Consider the following 20,101-nt stretch of genomic DNA (forward strand, 5'->3'; position numbering starts at 1 on the left):
GGCACATAGTAGGCACCCAACAGATATCACAATTATTGACTACAGAGATTCCAGGGAGCCTGGGATGGGGCAACAGATGAAGTCTGCAGTCTACCTCAGTCTGACCCTCAGGACATTCTTCTGCCTATCTCATAGGAACCTGCTGGTCTCCAGTAGCAAAGGGGCCCAGGGATGGCTCGAGAGAAGGATTCACTGGGCGCTTAATCTGTGCAGAGTATCGAACTAAGCACTTGGCAGAGTACCACAGAGTGAGCAGACAGGATCCCCACACTCAAGGAGGTTACAATCTAGCAGAGAAGCTTATAAGCAGGATCATGGGCAACAGACACGAGGCAAGGTGGACACCAGAGTTCATCAGGAACTTAGTGCTGCCACAGAGCCTTAGAGAAGGGCAGGTGGATGGGGCCAAAGTGGCAGATTAGACAGCAGCTCTCATTTCTAAATCAGCAACCAGAGTGGATGGGTCTTCCTGTGGGGGGTCCGATTCCTTTCCATAAGGTGCTCCAGGGATGCTGGGAAAATCCTTCCTTTCTTCCTATGCTAAAGTCTGTTAAATTTTATGTCCGGTTATGTGAATCAGGGCAGCACAACGATGCCATTTTTACTACATGACAGGTTGTGAAATCCACTGCCCGATGCTGGATATTAGGTGGAAAAATATCCAACAGGGTAACCCTCATTTTGAAAAGATGCTCCTCTAAAGTCCATATAGATAACAGAGCTTCTCCCTCAGCCTATCCAAGTTTCTTTCCACGTGCACCATTTCCCTCTTCATCTGTTCCAACAAACTTGGACCTTTGCCACGGCCAAGCCTGCCCAGTGAGGAACAAAAAACTCCCACTCACCCTCTGGACCGTTGGCTCCTGGGTTGCCATGGCAACCGGGCCAGTGACTCAGCAGGCCTGGTTGGAATTTCTAAGGAGTACCTGCAGCCAGATGGACAGTGAGATTGGCCCTGACACCAGGAGAAAGGAATGAAGTAAGGTCATCTTGCCAATTTTGCTGACTCAAACTAGTTGACCCATGTGGCAATGGAATGATAATAATAACTGAACGATTTGTGAAGCACTTGCTATGTATCAAGCACTGTACTAAGTTCTGGGGCAGATACAAGATACTCAGGACCCACATGGAGCTCACAGTCTGAGAGAGAGAACAGGTACCGAATCCCTGTTTTTCAGAGGAGGGAACTGAGGCACAGAAAAGTGAAGTGACTTGCCTAAGTTGCCAGAGCAGGTAAGTGGCAGAGCTAGGACTCAAACTCAGGTTCTCTGACTCCCCAGGTCTTTGTTCATCATCATCATCATCATCATCAATCGTATTTATTCATCAATCATCAATCGTATTTATTGAGCGCTTACTGTGGCACAGAACTGTGTGTTCTTTCCACTTGGCCAGGTTGCTTCTCAATAACGTTCACCTAGCAATTGCCTTACTGCTCCAAATGGCCTGTAAAGACAGGGCTTAAATACCCTAAGGAGTCATGGAGAGCACATTCATCTATCCTCCAAAATCTACCCTGTACACCATCCTAATACATTCCACAGAGACTCATGGCAAACTCATTTCGCCTTAAATGGTATCTCTGTTTGGCAAGCCTGAGGCTGAAAAGCAATATACTGCTGACACACCCTATCTCACCACACCACAGCTCTACACTAAACACTCAGTAACTCTACTTTTCCTAAGTGCATGGCAGTCTTGGAAATAATGATAGTAGTTGTTAAGTTCTTAACATCTGCCAAGCACTATACCAAGATCTGGGGAAGATTCAAGATAAATCAGGTTGGAGACAATCCCTGGCACACACTGGGCTCGCAATCTAAGTGGGAAGGAGACCTGGCATTGAAACCCCATTTCACAGATGAGGAAGCACGGCACAAAAAATTTTAATGACTTGCCCAAGGTCACACAGACAAGTGGCAGAGCAGGGATTAGAACACAGGTCCTTTGTCTCTCAGGCTCATTGCTCTTTCCACTAGGCCACACTGAAGTCTGCAAAGAAAACCGTAGAGAATAATTCTATCACAAACTTGTTTCTCCTTTAAGATTACCTTCATCCTGAACTAACCAGACAGGATCACAACCTAAACTATTGCTATGAATAAGATCCAGAAACATCACAAATACCCAGTTTTTAACCTCTTACTTTAGATTCTTTTTATACTGCCTTTTGTATCTTTCCCCTTATGTATGTGTTCTTTTGGGTAAAAATCTCCAGCTCTTCATCATGTAATTCTAAATCACTAAATACACATAAAAAGTAATATGATATTTTTTAATAAAGTGTTTTTAAATGCTAGAGAGCAGTAGGCAGAGTTGAAATAGTCTGGTTATATCTTGATTGTACTGAACACAAAATTTTGATTAAATACCAAGATAAGTATCCAAAAGTGTAAGCCTTCTCTTTGTTTTTTGTATAGCTACGAGGATTAGAAAAAAGAAAATGCAGCTCATGATTTATACCAGGCCTTAAGCCTTTTTGAAGGAATACTAAGTATAATACAAGGAATAATAATAACAACAACAAGGATAATAATAACAGTGGTACTTATTAAGCACCTCTGTATCAAGCACTATACTAAGCACTGGGGTGGATAAAAGCAAATCGGGTTGGATACAGTCCCTATCTCACATGGGGCTCACAGTCTTAATCCCCATTTTACTGATGAGGTAATAGGCACAGAAAAGTGAAATGAGTTGCCCAGTCACACAGCAGATAACAGAGCTGGAATTAGAACCCAGGTCCTTCTGACTCCGAGACCTGTGCTCTAACCGCCAGACCACACTGCTTCTGTACTATACTCAGTTCTGTTACAGTGCAGGCTTTTACTACACATTTTGGCTAGAAAGCTGTTGGGGGATTAAGGAACATTTTTCTCAATGTGAGCAAGTTAGATTACACCATGACTATGGTGTCAGAGGAAATGGTAGTGCATGCCGACATGATGCTAGCTACAGATGAATTACTCCAGTTGAAAGTTTCAAGATGACAACCCTCATTCTATAGGAAAACTAGCTGAAGGCGAGTTGTATTAGTGGAATGAGTCAATATGAGAAATGAAGAACCATGTCAAAATGTGAACTATCTTATTCTTGAGGGGAAAAAAATGTCTTGGCCATATGCCTAAAACATCACACTTTAAGCCCTTGAACTCTGATAATTTTTATAGATTAAGCCCACAGGCCCTTCTGAGATACACCCACGTGCTAGGGTAATAGACAGTAATTTCGACTTGGACAGCACCTTGCATGCTCCAAATGTTCAAGAAAAGTTTTTGTGGTTCTGATTTGGTTGCAAGGAATGTTGTGATGATGTCAGATGCTATAGCAATGATTATACACTCAGCCATTATTCACACGAAGCCTTGGTTATTAAGATCTCCCTGAGTGAGAAGCACACAGTTAGAGTGCCTGATTCATGTTTAACCCCCAGGCCCCAGAATCAAATACCAGTCACCACTCCAGAACTCCTAATGACTGGCCCTGACAAGACCTAGGAATCACGATGTCACAGCACGTTTCAGCCCAGTGAAGAGCAATAGAGGGAGTGAAAAATGTTTCCCCTCTCCCCACACCTAAGGCAATTTTGGAAAGCTCTAGCTTGGTTAAATCTCAAACTTTTCTCCTAATTTATTTTGTCTAAACATCCCCCGCGGCACTCCAAGAGAAAGGAGGAACGTACCCTTTCAATAAGCCATCTATTTGAGCTAACCACTGCTTCCTCAGGCTGGTGCTCCTTGGATGATGGACGTGAAAATCCATAAATCAAATCCTTCTTCAGAAAAAGTAATGTAGGTATGATGCACTGCTTTGACTATGGTAGCACACTTTTCTCGTAGTGTAAAACCCAGGACTATTGGCCAGATATGGTGTAGTCCTCAATCTCCTCACCTCAGACTTCAAGTACTGTTGATTCCCTTATTTTATCATCTATGGCCTTGGCTTTATTATTCATCATTGCTTGTAATTCTCCTCCCTCTAAACTGTAAGCTCTTGGGGGATCCTGTCTATTGGATTGTACTTTCCCAAGCACTTAGTACAGTGCTCAGAACACAGCTGGTGCTCAATAAATACCACTGATAGATCATTGTACAATTCAATCAATCCTATTATTATGGGCAGGAATGAGTCCACTAATTCTTTTGTATTGTGTTCTCCCAAGTGCTTAGTACAGCTCTGTACATAGTAAGCACTCAATAAATACCACTGATTGACAATTGATTATTGAGTTCTTACTTTGTGTCAAGCACTGTACTAAGTGCCTGGGAGTGTAATAATAATTATGATGGTATTTGTTAAGCACTTACTATGTGCCAAGCACTGTTCTAAGTGCTGGGGTAGATACAAGGTTGTCCCATGTGGGGCTCACAGTCTTTAATCCTCATTTTACAGATGAGGTAACTGAGGCACAGAGAAGTAGAAGAAGCATGGCTCAATGGAAAGAGCAAGGGCTTTGGAGTCAGAGGTCATGGGTTCAAAACTTGGCTCCGCCACATGTCTGCTGTATGACATTGGGCAAGTCACTTAACTATGTACAATATACTTAAATATGTACACAGATGCTGTGGGACTGAGGGTCGGGTAAATGGTTGAAATCCAAGTGCAGAGGTGACATAGAAAGGAGAGGGAGTAGGGGAAATGAGGGCTTACTCCGGGAAAATGCCGATCTTACAGACTGGGGGGGACACAGACATAAATATAAATTTAAAAGTTATGAGCATGTACATAAGTGTTGTGGGGCTGAGGGAGGGGTAAGAATCCAAATTCAAGTGCAAGGGTGACTCAGAAGTGAACAGAAATGGAATTGAGGACTAGTTGGGGAAGGCCTCTTGGTGGACATGTGCTTTTAATAAAGCTTTGAAGGTGGGGAGAGAGTATCTGTTAGGTATGAAGGAGGGCATTCAAGGCCAGGGGCAGATTGTGGGTGAGAGGTCAGCAGCAAGAAAATTAAGACTGAGGAACAGTGAGTAGGTTGGCATCAGAGGAGCACAAGATGGGAGGGGGTAAGGCTACTGAATCATCAGTCATATTTATTGAGGGCCTGAGAAGGGAGTTGAATGTACGGAAGAGCTGGCAGGGGTGATGGGCATGGGTGTCAATAAGGGAGGAGAAATAGTTTTGTCTACTGAATGCTTCCAAGCTAATAGTAAGGGGTTTCATTTTGATGTGGAGGTAGATGGGCAACCACTTGAGCTTCTGGAGGAGTGCAGAAACATGGACTGAATGTTTTTTGGTTGTTCTTCATATCTACCCCTACCGGAAGCTCAATCAAGAGCTTTACTGCTACTACTTTGATGTACAAGTATTGTTTAACAATGGCACGATCTGCTGTGGTAAAAATAAGATATCAAATCCAAATCCCAAATCTCTGTTTCCCAGAGGGCACGCAATACAAGTACCAAGACAAAATATCTTATCCCCATTTTGGATGCAGAAAGTGAGGCACAGAAAAGACTAAGTGACCTGTCCAAGGTAAACAGCTGGCCACGGTAACCAGCACTATATCTTGGGTCTCCTGACTCCGAGGCCCCTGCCTTTTCAAGAGCAAAAGAGTGAAATCAGCCATATGTTTGAGCACCTGTGTGCAGTGCATGGTATTAAGAAGTTAGAAGAGAACAAAATAGAACTGTACAAGATACCTGCCCTCAGAGCTTACACTAAAATAAATTACAGGTAGGAGGAAGCAATAGTACATAAAGATACGTACATAAGTGCCTCAGAGGAAGGAGAGTGAGTTACCAGATTTTCAGGTGATACTGAAGTGCTGAAATATCAGTTGATTAGGGTGTGGGGGTGGGGAGGTGTGCATGGAAGTGTGAAGATGAAAGATTAATCCCTGATGACCTCCTGGAAAAGATGTAATTTCAGAAGGACTGCAAATTAAAAGCACATAATAGACTGCTAGAACCACAACCATGTAGTTAGTTTAGGCAAAGCTGATCCCTTCTTGGAAGGCATACCAACCTGTATTCTCTATCTGTAGTCTGTATTGCTACTGTTCTACTAATATGAAGATGAAAATCCAGTCATTTGATAGCTAATTTCTTGTCTTGCTCCTGGTACTATTTATCCTTCAGATGTCTCATCCATTATAGTCAGACAATCAATCATATTTATTGAGCGCTTACTGTGTGCAGAGCACTGTACTAAGCGCTTGGGAAGTGCAGGTTGGCAACATATAAAGACAGTCCCTACCCAACAGTGGGCTCACAGTCTAAAAGGGGGAGACAGAGAACAAAACCATACTAACAAAATAAAATAAATAGAATTATGAAAAATATTAGCCATGAGAAAAGGCAGTGAAGGAGGAAGAGCCTGAGCCACAGAGCAGAAGCCAAAGTGATCTAACCTGGCAATGTCCCTGCAGGAAAGGCATCCTTGGAAGCAGCGTGGCCTAATGGGAACAGCACGGGCCTGGGAATCAGGGGAACTGGATTCTAATCCTGGCTCTGCCACTTGCCTGCTGCGTAATCTTGGACAAGTCACCTATTCTGGGCCATCATGTACCTATTCTGTGCCTTAGTTCCTCATCTGCAAAATGACAATGAGCCCCATGTCAGACAGAAGACTGAATCTGACCTGAATATCTTGTGCTATCCCAGCACTTAAATACCACCATTATTATTATTAGACCTCCATGAAAAAAAAAAAATCTAAAAAAGAACAAAGCCACCTGGAACCACACATCTTTCAGACTAAAACATATTGGTCTTTTTTGAAATGCAAATTCAGGATGCAATAAGCTCCTCTGTACACGCAAATAAAAATCTCCTCTTTCACCATTCCAAGGACAGAATTAGAAACAAATCAATAGGATCCACAGGCACCACTCAATACTAAACACTGTAAAAGTGTCTCAAAGTAGTAGGAGCATTCATTCATTCAATCGTATTTATTGAGCGCTTATTGTGTGCAGACTAAGCGCTTGGGAAATACAAGTTGGCAACATACAGCGATGGTCCCTACCCAACAACGGGCTCACAGTCTGGAAGGGGGAGACAGACAACAAAGCGAAACATGTGGACAGGTGTCAAGTCATCAGAATAAATAGAAATAAAGCTAGTAGGAGCAGTAAAATAAAATAAATAAAAAATAAAATAAAATAAAATAAAATAGCAGGAGTAGTAAAATAAAGGAGCAGTATTCAGCATCCCCCTATGTGCCTAAAAGCTTAGGAAAGTGCAACAAAAGTTTGAAACAGGTTCTCTGCCCACAAGGAACATACATTTTAACAAGTGAGATGGATAAAAATATTTACAAATGGGGTTTTCAGAATGAACTGACTTTACAGTGAATAAAACATATGTACATAAGGGACAAGAGAGGGTCTAAATAAATAGTTAAGTGCTAGACTAGGCTGGTGGGTTGATGTGACTCGGTTTAGAGTTAATTGGGGAAGGGTTTTTGGAAGAGGTGAGATTTCAGTAAAGCTCCAAAATTGGGGAAAGCCATGGTCTCACTTTCCACACTTCTCCATAAAATTAGCCATGCCACATGTACATAGTCATAACAGAAGGCATCTAATACTCACCAAGTCCTACCTTGTAGAACATGCCTTCATATTCTCCTTGGGGTGTTTGCACATGTCAAGCAGTTGGAAAGCAAATATTTTAAGGGGATCATAGGACCTAGTTTTGTCAGCAGGTGCTTGTGCCTAGATATTTGTCCCACATACATTACATGTCAGAGAGAAACATAAAACCACAGGTAAGAGGATCTGAGCTCTCAGCTGGAGGCAATAGATTACATCAGCAACAAACACCCAATTAAAAAGTGTCCTCCAATTGCTACTGCTTTTCCACACAGAAACTCCCATTTGTGCAAAGCATTTAACCTCATGATCTCCCTGAACCCCAGCCTATGCCTTGTAAGTCCGCCAGTTGCCAGCTGCATATCCTTTTGACAGTCACTTAATTCTATCTGTGCCTCAGTTTCCTCATTGGTAAAAACAGAGATTCAATAGCTGTTCTCCCCTCTACCTAGACTGTGAGCCCATGTGGGGAAGGAGTCTATCTCACCTGATTATCTTTTATCTAGTAGAGTGCTTCCCCTCTCAGGATCATAACTGGAGAGTTTCCAGTCCTCTACCAGCCTTGGCTACAGGAGGGAGAGTCAAGCAGAGGCATACCCCTTCCATTCCTAGCCTGGTCAGTGACTAGCAAGTGGAAGACAATCTGGTACAAGTCAAAGCTCAGCTGTGCTGGGAAGCAGGGACATGGGAGAGAGTTGAGGTGAAGAAACAAATTTATTCCACAGAAGAAGGCAATGGTAAACCACTTCTGTACTTTCTACCAGGAAAACTCTATGGATACACTACCAGAGTGACTGCAGATGGAGGTGGGGCATTCTGGAAGAGATGTGTCCATGGAGTTGCTATGTGTTGGAAATGACTTGACAGAATAATAATAATACTAATGATAGCATTTATTAAGCATTTACTAACTGCAAAGCACTGTTCTAAGCGCCGGGGAGGTTACAAGGTGATCAGGTTGTCCCACGGGGGGCTCACAGTCTTCATCCCCATTTTACAGATGAGGGAGCTGAGGCATAGAGAAGAAGTGACTTGCCCAAAGGCACACAGCTGTCAAGTGGCAGAGCCGGAATTTGAACCCATGACCTCTGACTCCAAAGGCCATGCTCTTTCCACTGAGCCATGCTGCTTCCTAAGATAAGTTGAGTGCTTGGCACCTAGTAAGAATTTAAGTATCACAATTATCAGTGTTGCTAATATTATTGTTATGTCCCGACACTGGTAGGGCATAAACTGAGGGGCTATTTTCTCATAGCAGTAGTATATGTAGGATACTCACTCAAGATGTTTGGCCGCATTCCTAGCCTCTATGTGATAAATTGGAGACCTGGTATCAAATTTTGCCCAATCTCTCAATGGTATTTCTGTGCAGAGCACAGAGAATGGTCCTAGAAGTTAGGAGGACTTCAATTCTACTCCTGTCTCAGCCGTGTGACCTTGGCCACATCACGTCACTTCTCTGTGCCTCAATTATCTCATCTGTAAAATGCGGATTAAGACTGAGGCCCATGAGGGACAGGGTCTGTGTCCAACTCCATTTGCTTGTATCCACCCCAGGGCTTAGTAAAGTGTCTGGCACAGAGTAAGCACTTAAATGCCACAGTTCATTAATTAGAATATTGTACTCAGTGCTTGGAAGAGTAAAGCAGAAACAAAATGCATGGTTCCTGTCTGTAAGGTGTTTGTAGGTTACTGGGAGAGAGACAGGCAGAAGACAAATTATTTAAAGTAATAGAATAGGGGGAAATTAATAATTATGACATTTGTTAAGTGCTTACTATGTGCCAAATTATGTACTAAGCACTGGAAAAACAATGATAATATGGTACCAAGAACATGCTAGTCCAACCTGAAACCCTTGCATCTACTCTAGTGCTTAGAACACTGATTGGCACATAATAAGCACTTAACTATCATAATTATTATCAATAAAAAATGATGGTATTTGTTAAGTGCTTCCTGTGTGCCAATCTGTTTTCTAAGCACTGGGAGTAGATACAAGGTTATCAGTTTGTCCCGCATGGGGCTCACAGTCTTTAATCCCCATTTTACAGATGAGGTAACTGAGGCACAGAGAAGTTACATGATTTGGCCAAAGTCACACAGCTGACAAGTGGCAGAGCTGGGATTAGAACCCAAGACCTCTGACTCCCAAGCCCGGACTCTTTCCACTAAGCCACGCTGCTAACCATTGAATGATTGCCACAGTCCTAATGTTAGCTCAAAACATTTTTGTGCTCTTGACAAATGAGAGATGTGAAGGCAGGGGCACTATGAGGCAAAAGATGACAGAACAATAAAAGAAGTGGCCCTAAATTGAGTGGAAGGGATTGCAGCCATTTAACACTTTCCCCCTCTCAGGACTGCACCTAGAGAGTTTCCAGTACTCTACCAGTCTTGGCTACGGGAAGGAGAGTCAAGCAGAGGCAAAAGCATTCCATTCCTAGCTTGAGCAGCAGCTAATGAGTGGAAGGCAATCTGCTAAAAGTCAAAATTCACCTGTGCTAGGCAGCAGCAGCAGCCTGGGACAGATTTAGGAGTGGAGACTCAAATTTACTGTGTGGAAGATGACAATGATAAACCACTTCCATATCCATATTATTCATTCATTCAATCGTATTTATTGAGCGCTTACTGTGTGCAGAGCACTGTACTAAGCGCTTGGGAAGTACAAGTTGGCAACATATAGAGACGGTCCCTACCCAGCAGTGGGCTCACAGTCTAGAAGACATTACCAAGAAAACTCAATGGATATACTACCAGAACGAATTGAGATGGAGGTGGGGCACTGTAGGAGAGGTGTGTCCATGGAGTCTCTATGGGTTGCAAACGACTCGACAGCATAAGACGAAACTCTTCTTTAAAAAAAAAAAAGTATCTGTTAAGTGCTTATTATGTGCCAGGCACTGTACTAAGTGCTAAGGTAGATACAAGCTAACCAGGTTGGATACGGTCCATGTCCCACATAGAGCTTACAGTCTCAATCCTCATTTTCCAGATGAGGTAAGCAAGGCAAGCAGAAGTGAAGGTCACACAACAGCCAAGTGGCAGAGCCACCAATCTTCTGGAGATTGGTATTTGATCAGTGGATATTTAATCTTCAATAACTTGAATAGTGCATGCATAGGACATTGGAACACCTAATGACAACCATCTATAAACTGCTCTGATCAGGTGCTTGGAGGGTGTTTGGTGACACTTTACGTGATTTTAAGTCAAACCTTCAGCTGAGGCTGTCACTGTGGGTGGGAAACATCCCTACCAATTTTGCCGTACTGAATTTTCCCAAGCACTTAGTACAATGCTCTGCACATAGTAAGCTCTCAATAAATACCACTGATGATGATGATGATCTGCTAGTCAGTATAGTGGGAGAAGGTAGCTAATTGGTGACAATCCATGGTATTTATTGCATGCGTACTGTGGGCAGAGCATTGTGCTAATCATTTGGAAATAAGATGATTGTTCATGATGCCCTTGCAATCAAAGGGGATTTATATATATATATATAAAATCATTCAGAGCTAAGAACAATACAGTGGAAAGATAAGTGAATAAATGAGTTATTGAATAATAGAGTGCATAAACCCATATATAATGCAAATGTATTACATACATCCTCCTGCTTTTCAACTGTTGCACTTTGATCAAATTCTACACAGCACCCTGTACTATTAAAGAAGCAGTTAATGCCTCTCTATCCCCATCATAGCATACTTTAAAACATTTAACAAGCTTCTTGGCTGAGCACAGATTACAGAGGAGAAGCAACTGGTTAATTTTCCATTTTACTTTGCTGACCAGGAGTCTTCCTTATGCACTTCGTTAATTATATTTTGAGAGACCAGGATTTTTTAGAAGTTTTATTGTATTTGTTAAGCTCTTACTATGTCTCAAATGCTGTTCTAAGCATTGGATGAGGTTTGTTTGTCTGCTGCAGGAATCTAGAAGCCTCCTGTGGGAATTGAAAGAGCATTTGCTTCTCTTTGAAATACAGACAAATTTCTCACCACCCACATCCTACATCTTTTTATCTATTCAGAGATGGGATAAGTAGAGGGGGTGTGGTGTCCTTTCAGACACACAGATGCACAGGGAATTGGGCCATATTTCTGTGCACTGGGCACAATCCTTGGAAAAGACAACAGTAAATGAACTTGTTTAAAATGATGGTATTTTGTAAGCATTCACAATGTGCCTAGCACTGGGCTAAACATGTGAGTAGAGTCGAGACAATTAGTTAGGACACAGTCTCCGAGCAACTCAGAGCTCACAGACTAAATGGTAGGAACAGCAGGTACCTTAGCCCCAAATTTACAGATCAGGAGGCTGAGGTTTGGAGAAATAAGGTGACTGACTGAAGTTATAGGGGAGGTGATGGTAGAGTAATCGCTAGAACTATGCTTGCTTTACTCTCAGTCCCATTTGGTTTTCACTTAAATACTAATTTCAGTGGAAAAGCAACTACTTTCTTGGGCATATCTTGTGCAGTTCCCCAAGCCCTTTTAACCCAAAAGCCACCATAACTATTCAACTGAGAAGCAGTGTGGACTAGTGGATAGAGCACTGCCCTGGCAGTCAGAAGGACCCAAATCTAATCCCAGTTCCACCACTTTTCTGCTGTGTGACCTTGGACAAGTCACTTGACTTCTCTGTGTCTCAGCTACCTATCCATAAAATGGCGATTGAGATTGTGGGCCACATATAGGACAGGGGCTGTGTCCATCCTGATTGGCTTTTATCTACTCCAGAGTTTAGTACAGTGTCTGGCACATAGTAGGCACTTAAATACCATTGAACAAAACCCAAAAATCCATACTCACCACTTATATCTAATCAATTTTTAGACTGTAAGCCCATTGTTGGGTAGGGACCGTCTCTATAGGTTACCAACTTGTACTTCCCAAGTACTTAGTATAGTGCTCTGCACACAGTAAGTGCTCAATGAATATGATTGAATAAATGAATTTTTAGACTGATGGTATATATTGACCAGCATGTTTTTCATTTATTAATTCATCTACTTTATCGTCTAAAATCCCTTAACACTGTAAGCTCCTTGTCTACCAACTGGGTTATACTGTACACTCTGTAGTGTTTAATACAGTGCTCTGTACACAATAAGCTCTCAAATATAATTCATGGATTGAGCTTCTGTATTCTTGTTATTAACCTGTATTCTTGTTACTGTTACTATGCTTTTTCCTCCTACTCACATTGTGCCTGCTTAGCGCTCTCGTTTGTTTATCTGTCCCTCAAGGGCTAGATCTCTTTCTCTTAACTGAATTCTCCCAAGTACAGTGTTTTGCACCTAGAAGACTCTCAGTAAATACTACTGATTCATTACAAACTCTAGGATAAAGCCTTTAAAGCACTGGTCAGAGAAGGTGGGCCAGTTGAAGACAAACATCCACTTGCTTCTTTGGTGCCTTTGCTGTCTGTCAGAATCTCCTATTACCAGTATGCAATTTGACACATTTCTCTAGTTTTCGACTGAGGTGAAAGGTTGGCGTGAGGCAGGAAACAGTATCTTATCCTGTTCTCCATACATCATCATCAACTTGCATTACACACTCTCCCTGCATCCCATATGACAACCTCATGCTATGATGCTTGCACATACAGTATGCAGCAATGATGTCATCAAGAAGTCTGTTCCAACTCCTGACCTAAGGGTGCATGTCTGTGTGGGCACCTGACCTGCCTCTATTAGTCAAGCATTTTTATTGAGTGCTTACTGTGTAAACACTGTACCAAGCACTAGGGAGAACACAACAATATAAAAGAAACATTCCCTGCCCTCAGTGAGTTTACAGATTAGAGGGGGAGAAAGGCATTAATATAAATACAATTAAAGATATGTACCTACGTACTGTGGGGCTGGGGGCATGAATAAAGGAAGCAAGTCAGGGTGATGCAAAAGGGAATGGGAGAAGAGGAAAGGAGGGCTTAGGGAAGACCTCTTGGAGGACATATGCCTTCAATACAGATTTGAAGATGAGAGAGTTATTGTCTGTTAGACATGAGAAGGAGGGCATACCAGGCCAGAGGTCAGTGGCGAGATAGATTAGATCAAGGTACAGTGAGAAGATGGGCATTAAAGGAGAAAAGTGTGTGGGCTGGGTTGTAGAAGGAGAGTATCAAGGAGGGGGCAAAGGGATGGAGTGCTTTAAAGCCAATGGTAAGGAATCTGTTTGATTCGGAAGCCCTAGTCTCTCCTCCCAGATCCCCATTAACATAGAAGTTGTTTTCACAGTTTTATCAGCCTGCACCCCTGCCTCCACCTGACATGGCACCTGTGCCATGGCCCCTGGCAGGCCAGGCTCCCGCCTCATTTGATGCTGTGCTCTGAGGCAGCTGCTAACCACGCATACTGGGTGAAGCATGCCTGGAGAACGGGTCAGTGACAAAAGTGTCAGGAAGAGGAAAGAGGTTGGTCAATAAGTCCTGAAGTGAATGGCCTGACAGTCTACACTATATGAATTCACCTATTTACTTACTCCTCCATTTACTTTTGTGTTTACTGTCTACACAAAAGAGACACAAAAGAAACTAAAAGACTGCACAGTTTTCTAATGGAGTCTGCTCCCATAGTCAATAAAGGTGATAGACAACTGAAGGCTTGTTTTGCTTAAATTACCCAGATTACTTAGTCCTTTGGGTTTCCCTTGTCTGACAGAATTTCCCACTGCTTGTATTTGTTTTAATGCTGTAGTCCTAGATGTATAATAATAATATACAACAATTGTGATATTTGATAAATGCTTACTCTGTAAGCACCAGGGTAGATACAGGGTAATCACATCCGACACAGCTCCTGTCCTATTTTGAGCTCACAGTTTGGGAGGGAGAGGAGAGCAAGAATTTTGTCCCCTTTTTACAGATGTGGAAACTGAGGCCCAAACCATTTACTGTAAAAACAGCTTCTTTGCATATGGAGATCTGGGAGGGGAGCCTAGGAGCTCTGGGGCTCTAAAGGCAGGTCAGGTGCCCTCCCAGACACACATTATAGGTTTGGGAGTTGCAGGCAGTGTGCCCTCGTGGATAGATCATGGGGCTGGGAGTCAGGAGGACCTGAGTTCCAATCCCAGGTCTGACATCTGTTGCCTGTGTGACCTTTGGCAAGTCACTTAACTTCTCTGGACCTCCACTACCTCATCTGTAAAATGGTTCTAAGACTGTGAGCCCCATATGCGACAGAGATCATCTTAAACTTCATTATCTTCTATCTACTCCAGCACTTAAAACTGTACTTAACACGTAGTAAGCGCTTAACAAATACCATCATCATGATTATCACATCAGGGAAGTGACAGCTGACTAGGACCCAGTTTTCCTGATTTCCACCCCTGTGCCATTTGCACTAGGCCATGCTGAATAATAGAATAATGGATATAATACATGCTACAGCACATTAGGGGTTACAAGTACCAGCAAAGCAGTGCATTGGTGGAGACGATGAAACGTCCTGATTTTTTAAAAAGGAAATTAGTCTTTCAAGATGAAAACCCCCTGAAAGCAAGCAATTTATGATTCATTCCCTAGATAGTGCATAAACTCCTAATATACCAGAAATCATTGTCTAATTTTTTTTTTTTTTTTACTAATCTCAGAGCTCTCAGGCAACAATATTGACACCTGACAGAATCTCTTCTTGCTGTTTCAGAGAATTACTTTGACTTGTACAGCGATAATGGCTAGGCTTTGAATGAAGCTAATGACATGTACTGTTTATTCCAAGCCTTTCATGGTGCATCTTTAGTATTCCCAAGAAAAGGTTAATCAACCAATTTTGAAACTGAATACTCACTGATTCCAAGCACTTGTATAAGAACTAAATTTGTTGCTGCATGTCCTTAAACAAACAAACTAGGTAATTGCTGGAAAACAAAAGGAAGCTTAAATGGTAAAAAGTATTCATTTAAAAAGACAAGAGAGTCAAGAAAAAACTTTTCAAAATGAAGATATTTTAGGAGACACAGTGTTCGGGGAACAGCGACTCTCAGAAGGGAAAAATCTCTCTTTTAAAAATAACAAATTAGTTTAGCAAAGTCACAATGAGCGAGGGCAGACGAGAATAAAGGAAAAGGATGTAGCGTCCAGGGAGGGAGGAAGGGGCGAGTGGAAACAGCTGGAATTGTTCAGCTGTGTCAACATTCGGCTGTTTCACAGATTGACTAGCAAAGTGTCATCTGAAACCAATTACATTCCCAAAACCCCATGGACCCAGTTCATAACATTGATTAATCCACATTGTGAAAAAGTCCCCAAGCAAAACTGGAACAGCTGTCAGGCCTGGCGTTCAAAAACAGGATTTGCTTTTATTCAAAAACTCTGCTCTTTTAGTAATTTGGGGGGCAACATATTCTTAAGGCGAAGAGCTTCTAATCACTTCCCTGGCCCTCTCACTAATCCTCAGCCTCTGTTTAACTGCAAAACTCTATTCCCATCTGTAGAGCTCCCAGTTCTAGTCCAAGGTCTGAACACCTGCCTCAAAGGCGATATTTTGATTACGACTTTCTCCTACCACAGGGGAACCATACCCTATTATTTGTCCCTCTCCCTTCCCCACCACAAAAAAGGAAACTTTATTCTTCTCACCTCAAGCATATTTGTTCTCAGTAAACTCCTTCTGGGAAGGGAATCACAACCAACTTCGTTGCATTGTCCTCTACAAAGAGTGTAGCAGAGTGCTCTGAAAATTAAGCGCTCAGTAAATACCATTAACTGATTGATCATGTGGCTCTTTTTCAATCATTTATTGGTCATTATTGAGCATTAACTGTGTGTAGAGCACTGCACTGTGCACTTGGGAGAGTATGATACAACAGAACACATAGACATGATCCCTACTAATGAGTTTACAGACTACACATATTCTCAAGAGGGGAAACCACTTGGTATAAGCTGCTCACTAAATGCCAAAGTTGTCCTCATAGTCACCCTACTGCAGGCTGATGCTAGGAAAGTCTATGTGGTCGAGATGCCTGTATTTGATGAGGCTGATAAAAATAGCACAAGAGGTATGTTGATTTACTTGGCAGGTCCTTATGAACAGGTCAAACGAAGATCTATTATCTCATTGTGTGGTCCAGGAATGCTACAAATTGGGAGATACATTTTATCACAATAGAAATAATTTTGAAGTTCAATGGGAAGAAACAGATCACTTTCAATGTATTTACTGTGTAAAAAGCTATTTGAAAACCAAAGAAAAGCTCAGTTTGAATGGCAATCCCTTTGGATTTAAAACTGCTGCAGAAGAATCTGCATTCAAACTTCCTGGTTGCTTATTATGCTACTCAATTGCACTTGCTATGTGAATTGATTGACTGATTGAAAATCTTCCCAGATACGTAAAGTACAATGGGATAGCAACCATCTCTGTCCTGAGCAGTTATATTCTTGCCTAGAAGCAGGAAGATGGACCTGATAATGTTTGGAGTATCTTCCTGTTGGAGGATTCATTCTGTGCTCATCTACCTACTCTTCAGACATCTCCAGTGGTTGCCAATCCACCTCCACACCTACCAATAACTCCTCATCATCTTCTTTAATGTGCTCAATCAATGCTCTTTCCAATCCTTGCTCCTCTTCCACTTTCACATAAGCTGCCTCTGCTCCTCTTTTATGTTATTTAATGGAATTTAAGTGCTGCTTACTGCATGCCACTTACTGTGCTAAGCATTGGGGTGGACGCAAGCTAATCAGGCTGGACACAGTCCATGTCCTGCATTGGGTTCACAATCTTAATCCCGATTTTGGAGATGAGGTAAGAGGCACAGAGAAATGACTTACCCAAGGTCACATAGCAGACAGGTAGTGGAGCCTGAATTAGAACCCAGATCCTGTGACTCCCATACTCTTTCCACTAGGCCACACTTCTCCAATGTCAACCCATTTACTGTGCCTTGCTTCATCTTTTCCACCCTTGACCTCATTTATGCCTTCCCTCCTATCTGGAGGTCCCTCCCCCTTCACATGCAACAAACCATTATTCTCCCTATTTTCAAACTCTAGCCAAAAATCACATCTGCCCTGGGAGCCTTCTTTAACTAATCTCCCCACCCTCTCTCCTACTCTGCTGTCACTTGTGCACTTGAGTCCTTATCCCCTAAGAAATTCTGGTAATCACCCCACCTCATCTGCCTAATGCACTCACATGTAAGATCCCTCTAAACTGTAAGCTCAGTGTGGACAAGGAACATGTCTTCCCACTCTGTTGTATTGTTCTGCTAAGCACATAGTGAGCACAAAATAAATACCATTGATTGATTGATTATACTCAATTGTTTTGCTTCCCCATAGTTTATTTTAGTGTCTCCCATACTTGATTGTGAACTTCTTAATGACAAGGATCACCCGACTAACCCTGTTGTGTTCTCAAAGTTCTTAGAACAGTGCTCTGAACAGAATAAGCACTTAGAAGCAGCATGGCTCAAGGGAAAGAGCATGGGCTTTGGAGTCAGAAATCATGAGTTCAAACTCCGGCTCCACCAATTGTCAGCTGTGTGACTTTGGGCAAGTCACTTAACTTCTCTGGGCCTCAGTTGCCTCATCTGTAAAATGGGGATTAAGACTGTGAGCCCCCAGTGGGACAACCTGATCACCTTGTAACCTCCCCCATGCTTAGAACAGTGCTTTGCACACAGTAAGCGCTTAATAAATGCCATTAGTAGTAGTAGTAGTGTTGACTGATTATTGTTGCTTCTAACCTCTAAATTCCTTGTCTCAATAACTGATTTATGTATCCCAGTCTTATGCTAACATAACTCAGTAAAAGGCAAAAAGTAGCATGTCCTAGTGGAGAAAGCACAAAGTGGGGAGTCAGAAGGACCTGGGTTCTAATCTGCACTCCAACTGTCTGCTGTGTGACCTTGGACAAGTCAGCTTCCTTGTCTGTCTCAATTCCCTTATCTGTAAAAAGAGGATTAAGACTGTGAGCCCCATGTGGGATAAGAACTATGTCCCATCTGATTAGCTTGTTTCTATCCCAGTGCTTAGTATGGTGCCTGGTTCTTGTCTTGTCTCTTGTGTCTCCCCACTTCAATCCATACTTCATGCCGCTGTCCGGATTGTCTTTGTCCAGAAACGCTCGGGCATGTTACTCTCCTCCTCAAAAATCTCCAGTGCCTACCAATCAACCTACGCATCAGGCAGAAACTCCTCACCCTTGGGCATGTTACTCCCCTCCTCAGAAATCTCCAGTGGCTACCAATCAACCTACGCATCAGGCAGAAACTCCTCACCCTTGGCTTCAAGGCTGTCCATCACCTCGCCCCCTCCTACCTCACCTCCCTTCTCTCCTTCTCCAGCCCAGCCCGCACCCTCCACTCCTCTGCCACTGACCTCCTCACCGTGCCTTGTTCTCGCCTGTCCCGCCATCGACCCCCGGCCCACATCCTCCCCCTGGCCTGGAATGCCCTCCCTCTGCACATCCGCCAAGCTAGCTCTCTTCCTCCCTTCAAGGCCCTACTGAGAGCTCACCTCTTCCAGGACGCCTTCCCAGACTGAGGCCCCTCCTTCCTCTCCTATTCCCCCTCTCCATCCCTCCTGTCTTACCTCCTTCCCTTCCCCACAGCACCTGTATATATGCATATATGTTTGTACATATTTATTACTCTATTTTACTTGTACATATCAATTCTATTTATTTTATTTTGTTAATATGTTTTGTTTTGTTCTCTGTCTCCACCTTCTAGACTGTGAGCCCACTGTTGGGTAGGGACCATCTCTATGTGTTGCCAACTTGTGCTTCCCAAGTGCTTAGGTGCTTAGTACAATGCTCTGCACACAGTAAGCACTCAACAAATATGATTGATTGATTGGTTCATGTTAAGTGCTTAAAAACCATAAAAAAAGAGAGATCATTGCCCACTAATATTATAAAGAGCCTGTGATCATATAAAAAGCAAAATCAATTTTAGATTCTTAAATGGGTAGATGAAAAATAAAAATGGAAGAGGTTTTTAGAAGTGTTATTTTCATAAAGGTAATTTTAATACATAACTGTCTCCTGAGAAGGAATGAATCCTTATTGTCAGAGAGAAGCACCGATAGGGAAACTAAATTATTTTTCAATTTCCTGAGGTATCAATATATGTACATATAGACACATATGATTAATGCAGATATGTCTAAATAAATGTCAAATGTTCTTCACCCCGGGTCAGTAGCTAAAGTCATAAATGACCTTTATAAATCTCTAAAAGGCACATTTTACCACAGTCTCTACATCTGTCGTCTCGTCATTAACATTTTACTTTTCTTCCTTCCTATAGGCTATTTTATAACTATTGATAAAGACTCATGAACATATAAAGAAGAACCTTTATAACCTTTTCAAAAAAAAAAAAAAGACCCTACCCATTTCATGATAGGTGAATATGTAAGCTACATGAAAAATTGACTATATTGTCCTCCTCAGGGGCAAAAAACCTTGCTAATACTTTCCCTAAAAGATTTAATTGTTAACAAATTAATGATAAACCAGAGAAGCACTGAACTGCATCATGGCCTGCTCCTTCTCCAGGCCTATCGGCCCAGTTGCCATTGATAACTCTAAGA

At 42.3% G+C, this 20,101-nt stretch overlaps 1 long non-coding RNA gene and 1 other non-coding gene across 2 annotated transcripts in view; both read left to right on the forward strand.

Annotated features, from left to right (window-relative positions):
- The first annotated feature begins 926 nt into the window (after positions 1–926).
- Positions 927–20,101, forward strand: part of LOC119928177 — a 43,550-nt gene continuing 24,375 nt past the window's right edge. The window contains exon 1 of the long non-coding RNA XR_005451054.1: positions 927–979. This is a non-coding gene — a long non-coding RNA (uncharacterized LOC119928177). The remainder of the gene's footprint in view (positions 980–20,101) is intronic.
- Positions 8,051–8,188, forward strand: LOC119929090. Its single transcript, XR_005451231.1, has one exon. It is a non-coding gene; the product is annotated as a small nucleolar RNA SNORA7 (small nucleolar RNA).

Source organism: Tachyglossus aculeatus, chromosome 5, assembly GCF_015852505.1.
Source record: "Tachyglossus aculeatus isolate mTacAcu1 chromosome 5, mTacAcu1.pri, whole genome shotgun sequence".
Taxonomy (NCBI): Eukaryota; Metazoa; Chordata; class Mammalia; order Monotremata; family Tachyglossidae; genus Tachyglossus; species Tachyglossus aculeatus.